The sequence below is a fragment of the Vulpes lagopus genome, chromosome 1, assembly GCF_018345385.1.
Source record: "Vulpes lagopus strain Blue_001 chromosome 1, ASM1834538v1, whole genome shotgun sequence".
Classification (NCBI taxonomy): domain Eukaryota; kingdom Metazoa; phylum Chordata; class Mammalia; order Carnivora; family Canidae; genus Vulpes; species Vulpes lagopus.
The window spans coordinates 36,096,921-36,097,320 of NC_054824.1; the positions used below are offsets into that span (position 1 = coordinate 36,096,921).

General features: G+C 45.0%; 1 non-coding gene across 1 annotated transcript; it reads left to right on the forward strand.

Moving 5' to 3' along the window:
- Nucleotides 1-164, forward strand: LOC121475054. Its single transcript, XR_005983606.1, has one exon. It is a non-coding gene; the product is annotated as a U1 spliceosomal RNA (small nuclear RNA).
- The last annotated feature ends 236 nt before the right edge of the window (nucleotides 165-400 follow it).

The window sequence follows — 400 nt, forward strand, 5'->3', positions numbered from 1 at the left end:
ATACTTACCTGGCAGGGGAGATACCATGATCACGAAGGTGGTTTTCCCAGGGCGAGGCTCATCCATTGCACTCCGGATGTGCTGACCCCTGCGATTTCCCCAAATGTGGGAAACTCGACTGCATAATTTGTGGTAGTGGGGGACTGCGTTCGCGCTCTCCCCTGGCGACGCGGTGGCCAAAGAAAGACCTTTTGTCCTTAGGGTTCCTGCAAGGGTCCTCAGAATAAGCTTGGGTGCTTTTGGTTAGTGGCTTTCTTTCTTGCTTTGTTAAGTTCTTCTTTACGTGTGCCTACTTGTGTTTACGTGCATGCGTGTAACCCACACTCACTGTATTCTTGCCATACATTTTGTTTTATGAGTAAAGGTTTTTTTTTTTTTTTTTTTTTTTTTTTTTTTTTTT